Genomic DNA, 5861 nt, shown 5'->3' with positions numbered 1-5861 from the left:
CAAGAATTTAAAACTACTTTCACCCCTGCACCTCGGGAGAATTTAGAGAAACCATTTAACCTGATAGTCATGGCTTTGGACTGTGGGAGGAAGCCAGAGTACCCAGAGAGAACCCACGCATGCAGAGGGAGAACATGCAAACTCAATGCAGAAAGACCCTGGTCTGGGAATTAATTGAACATGCCAAAACATTTTTTATCCTTTTATTTCGTCACTGCAGAGTAATTTCTTGTCTGTTGTTTTGTTTCTCCCTGTAAAGGTCTTTTTCTACCTTTTAAGACAAGAAAAAGAAACAGAATCAAGAAACCACAGTGGCTTCTCGCTTCAGGGACGTGTGCTATGTGGCTACCACACTGTATCAGAGTGCATCTGTAAACATCTGAATCCAAACACATGTGAGATGACATTTCTAGTTACCAGATGTTCTAAAATTTAAACTGAAGTGAACTGAACCACCAAGACATCCCAATGACATGCGGTACTTGCTAGTCTCTTAGTGGACTAAATTTAGCGTTTTGTTTCATTAATTATTTCCCAGTGATTTTTAAAATAATCTTCATCAGAGAAGAGCAGTTTTCCTCAATTGATTCTTGAAATATGCGAAAATATATCCAGATTTATCTTGAAATACCATGGAAGGGAAATAATTTCTTTATCAAAACTATTTTGATAGATATTGAAACCAATTAGTGTATGCACATTAACATGGTTTATCATAGCTTTTCTATACTGCAGATTAAATCAGAAAAGGAAAATCAGTAAGCGTAAGATTGTTAGAATAGCAATCAGAGGATGGAACAACTGTGCTTTGAAGGCACACTGAATGGTGTTGCCTGATCCGTTCATGTCACCCAGCGGTGCCACAATGTGCTTTTCCATAAACAATAGCTGGTTTCTTCTCCAGTGATGTCACGTGTCCTTTTATGTTAGCATCAGGGATGTGAGCTTTTCCTTGTTCATCTCTGAAGCTAAACATAAAAAGTGACAATGACAGCATCAAATTAGTTTAGTGTATAACTCCACGAGGCTCCATGAAGCTGCAAAATACTGTAACTGTTAGATAAATAGTGTGCTGTCTGTGGAGTGTAACAATAATAATGATGGCATGTTTAAAGAATTCTATGAATTGGCTAAAGAATGCTAAAGTTATTTAGCATTATTAATGTCTAAGTTGTTGTTTCCCAGTCTGGACAGTTAAGGCGTTTTTACAGGGAAGCAATTTTAGCTCAGGTGTTAAAGGAAATGGACGATTGTGGGTGGATTCCACTGAAGTCAAACTGTTAATGTTCTTGTTGAAGTGAGTCACCGCAACACCAAAACAAGGAAAACAAAATCACAATTTAGTGCTTAGACAGCGAGGGTTTTTTCTGAAACTGGAAGAAAATGTAAGAAAAAAATAATTTTGTTTTGTGTGTTTTAACTGAATAACACACACCTCAGGGGGTAGATAAAATGATAGCACATAACTCAACTGCATATGCTCACTCTAAAAGTTGGTTGAACCACTTTTTATTTAAATTTCTGCACTCCGTCATCTTTGGTAGGGGGCCTGTAGCATCCTACAACTTGACTCGTTCCTGTGAAACGTCTCCAAATCTATCTCCAAATTGCAAGGACATCTGTTATCCACAGATCTGTCCAAGAGATCTCACAGATCTTCTGGACTCTGGCTCAACCATTCCAAAACTTTGATGTACAAAGTCACTTTATTGTGGAATTGGATGCAAAGTTTAGTAACAGTGTCCCTTTTTTAATTTCTCTAACAAATACCTAAAGGCTTTGGCTTTTATCTTTAACAGTTACTTTTAAGACAAAACCCATTTTCACTGTATTTTTTCTCCTGGTACAGAATGACTTCTTAACCTCATGCCAGCAATGTTAGATCATCAGCAATGCAAATCTCTCCATTAATTGAATCAGGAACCAGACAGAAAGAACAGGTACAATCTTTAGTACCTCCAAGAATGTTAACTAAGAACCACACTGCCTCCTTCTTAAGATGAGACTCTGCAGGGAATAATATGATGAACATTTCAAAGCTAGAAAATATCTGTCTGAAAAGGAAACAATGAGCAATTCCATGAGAATCTAGTACAATCCTGGCATGAGTTGTTGTTCTGTTGACCCACTCTATGGATGGATCTGCTGCTGAGAAACTGTGTTCACCTGCTTCATCTCATCAGACTTGGTGTAGAAGACAACCAAGAAGATATTTATGCCCCATTTTATTTTTCTTGTTATGGTGTTCCTGTACGCCCTTTTTCACAAAACCCATCTCTAGTTACTCCAGCTGAAGTGGGGCATCATCTTTCCTGTTCCCCAGAGGAACTGAAGTCTTTTTTTTATATGCAAAATGTTTTTATGCAGTACAATGGCAAACACCCTTTACTCTCAAAATATATACAGTTCAGTAAATTAGTAATATTATATTTTGGTGTTACAATGTGGGCACATTTAATGTGCTGAGTTCATTTTGTTGCATAATCCAGTGAAAGTCACCACTTCATGCTGGAAAACGGAAACATATTTAACCAAAGGACTGCAGGAGAGAAATTTATTTGTTAAAGTTGGACTTATTTAATTGTGTTACTTTAATATTAATGCATTATTGATGCTAAGTTAAAGATAGTTTTGCTTAATAGTTTTTTTGTGCTGCGACAGACTGGCAACACGTAATGGGTGTACCCCGCCTCTCGATGGATGGATGGATGTTTTTTTGTGTTGCTTAGCTAACTTTGTATTTTTTTCGTTCATTTGTTATGCTGTACTCGTGGCAAATTTAGGTTACTGCATCCTTATATAAGCAGCCTTTGTTCTTTGTCTGCAGGTCAGCTTTGTTTGAGTTCACTTGCTGTTTAGTTGACCTCAATTGAGTTGAGTCCAAGTCCATGTTATTAATCATCTGACTTTATTTGCATTGGAGTTTTGACCCTTTATTAACTACTTTTTATATTATTCAATTGTAGCTTCTTTTTTTTTTTCAAAATTTTTGAACACCTTTTGTCCATTTTTTTATGCTTGGTTCCTTACAACACAGATGCTGCCAAACAAAGGATATTTCAACCAGGCCCACATCAGAAAATATAGATCAGTATTCTGAACTAGAAGAATTCCATGCTGAATGTAGGATACCTAACGATCTTCAAAACATAGTGTCTTTTAAAACCTTCCAGACCACACCTATACATGTCCATTTTTTAACTTTCAACACTTAGACACAACCTTTTTCAACAATTACGTAATGTTTTCGCCCTGCTCACTCTGTGACTTCAAATACCTTTATGCTCCGCTGAAGGAATCTTTACCTTGCATTTTTATTCTATCAACACTTAGCTTTGACTTAGGAACATGCTCCCAGTCTTGCCCAAGGCCTGTGATCTCATGTGTAATTAGACACTAGAATACCAAAAAAGTAGCATTTTGTTCATCATTTGTCATCCAAGAGAGTATGTCCTCCTGGCCCAGAACACTTCCACAAGTAAACATTGGGATAAGAAAGCTTCTCAGAGAGCTACTCATTCCATAAAATTTGGATCAGATTGTGCAACGTCTTCCAACAATCCAGGTGAAATATAGTATCTGATGTGAGTATTTTCCGACATGATCAGGGGTGAAAGTAGTTTTAAATTCTTGGGGGTACTATGACGGCTGCACAGTGGCGCAGTTGGTAGAGCTGTTGCCTTGCAGCAAGAAGGTTCTGGGTTCGATTCCCGGCCCCAGTCTTTCTGCATGGAGTTTGCATGTTCTCCCTGTGCATGCGCGGGTTTTCTCCGGGTACTCCGGTTTCCTCCCACAGTCCAAAAACATGACTGTCAGGTTAATTGGCCTCTCCAAATTGCCCCTAGGTGTGAGTGTGTGTGTGCGCATGGTTGTGTGTCCTGGGTGTCTCTGTGTTGCCCTGCGACAGACTGGCGACCTGTCCAGGGTGTACCCCACCTCTCGCCCGGTATGCCAACTGGAGATAGGCACCAGCACCCTTCCCGACCCCACTGAGGGACAAGGGTGTAAGAAAATGGATGGATGGATGGGGTACTATGACAAAGTGTGTGTGTGTGTGTATATATATATATATATATATATATATTGCTTCTTTGTGTGCTTTGGAGTTTCTGTGTTGATGAAATTTTTTGCGAAGCGATAAAAGCTGGGTATCTCTTGCATTGCTACAGAATGGAGCTGTATTTCCCTCAGCCCACTGGCTGCAATGTTGACACCTTGAGATGCCATGAGACCTAAATTCTGAACATCATGGCATGGAGTGCAACCAAGATTTCCATGTCTGGCATATAACCATTCATTTTTGCTTTTATACTGGTTATATCGATCCTGTGTAGAGACAGGGGGATAATCAGTAGGCATGGCATTATGACCTATTTCATCATGATCTGTTTGTTCTGAAGATCCTGCAGCTTCCACTTCGTCTTCCTAACATGGCGCCTCCTCACCCTGACTCTCATACTGATAGGCAGCTGCCACCCCAAATGAGAGCCCTGCCTCCCGTGTTGCCACCCCAGCTGGTGACTATGAATTCAATAAATATTTATGGGAAATCGGGTATTAAGCGCATGAATTTCTTTTTTCTGACAACATTGAATGCAACACAATGTAACCTGACACCTACTGCTGAGTAGCGGGAAGTGCGAGAGAAGAACAGAGCGAGAGGCAGCAGCATTGATATGGATGGATATAAATTATTGGACTGGACATTACGTGACTTATCGTGCGCCACACATGCGCCATTGCTGTCCATTGAGTCAACATTATCGGTGGTCAGAAAATACCAGTCACGCAAAGAATCTGAAAAATGGACGCAATATTTAGCGGTAAATTCAACCCTATGAATTAGATAACAAGGGCGTCAGATTTAACAGGTGAGGATAAAGTTTTAATTTAAAGAAAACATTGAACAAGTAAGCAGTGGGTCAGTTATGCCAGCCTATCTGTTGCTTGCCTTCTATTAACTTTGATAACCTTAACATGTGCTGCGCAGCTCAGTGTTTTGGTTCAGTTGTTATGCCCAGAAACGCATGCCTGCCCAAAATTGCATCCCCTGTCGCTCTAAGCTCTCGCATATTGACGAGAAAACGGACTGAAATATGACCGAAGAGGAAATTTTAAAGATATTTGTAACATTATCACGTTTCTTAGCCATGTAATCCCTAAAACGGTGGGTTTTATTTCGCAAATTACTTGAAATAAATACGGGTATTACACCTTTATTGACACATATGAGTCAAACTGTTTTTGGTCCGTGTTTGTTGTAAACGTTCTCCGCAAATGGTTTGAAATTCTCTGCTTTGTCTTTTGATACCATAATAGCTTGAAAGCATTACAAAACAAAGGCCCATTATGTAGAACATTTTATATCATGCTCAACTTTCTAGTCTGTTAATGTAGGAGGGAATTCATTTTAATATATGAGCCTGAAAATATTTGCATCCGTCTTGTTGATATGAAACTTATAGCATTAGCTCAGAAAACAAGTGTCATTACGTAGAAAAGGTGAAATCCTTTCTGCTCTTTATTTCCCAAAATTGGCACAGGGATGCATGTTTTGGCAATATGGATTTTGAGCCTGCCAAAATATGCATGCCCCCTATATTCTCCTCAAATATTATCCTATTGATATAAAACTTATACCGGCAGTTCATGGAACTATTCGGGTTATGTAGAAAACGTTAATTCACTCTTAATTCTTTATTTCTCAAATTAGCACAGGGATGCGTTTCTGGGCAATATGGATTTCCAGCCTGCCACAATATGAATACCCTCTCTATTTTCCTCAAATATTATTATAGTAATTTAAAACTTATACCAGCAGTTCTTCGAACTACTCTGATTATGTAGAAAAAGCTATTTCA

The sequence above is a fragment of the Poecilia reticulata genome, linkage group LG17 (genome assembly GCF_000633615.1).
Source record: "Poecilia reticulata strain Guanapo linkage group LG17, Guppy_female_1.0+MT, whole genome shotgun sequence".
NCBI lineage: Eukaryota > Metazoa > Chordata > Actinopteri > Cyprinodontiformes > Poeciliidae > Poecilia > Poecilia reticulata.
The sequence above is the reverse complement of the archived record's forward strand: the minus strand, read 5'-3'. Positions refer to the sequence as shown.